Consider the following 670-nt stretch of genomic DNA (forward strand, 5'->3'; position numbering starts at 1 on the left):
GTTCAACTCTCGTAGTCCACGGCGAGGGATGGAACAAGTGGGTAAGGGAGCTCGATTCGCCCGACAAAACAGTCGATACTGTTTGCACCACACAACCAACAGCCGGAGCCGGGTCAGCAGCGGGGTCTTCCAGGACCGTCGATCTCACCAAGCATTGCAAATATCACGACGTCAAGGGACATGATACCACAGAATGCAAATCACTCTACGCTCATTATCTCTCGTCACTTGCGAGCGGTGAATTTAAGTTCGAACCCTTGAAAGCTAAACCAAAGAATAGCAAGAGCTGGAGCAAGAACAAGGAAAGAAGAGCCCAGCGCAAAGCCACCGCCAAAGGTCGGCAAAACGACGCTCAACGACAAGACAACGAGGAGGAAACCCCGAAAGAAAACGGTGGGGGAGACTCCTCCGCCGACGAAGAGCATCCTGCTAATCGAACAATCTTTGTCGTCTGACGATGATATCGACGATACGCCTGTACTCGGAGATTTAAGAGACATCCTGAAGCGGAAGTTCGAGTCCGAGAATGATAGCAGCCCCATGCACACAGATCTATGGACAATACTGGACACACGGAAGTCTCGTCGTATTTCGACAAGCGACGATAACAACAACAAAGGGCGCGGACGATGCTGGACACACGGAAGTCTCGTCGTATCTCGACAAGCGA

This window comes from Brassica oleracea, chromosome C4 (genome assembly GCF_000695525.1).
Source record: "Brassica oleracea var. oleracea cultivar TO1000 chromosome C4, BOL, whole genome shotgun sequence".
NCBI lineage: Eukaryota > Viridiplantae > Streptophyta > Magnoliopsida > Brassicales > Brassicaceae > Brassica > Brassica oleracea.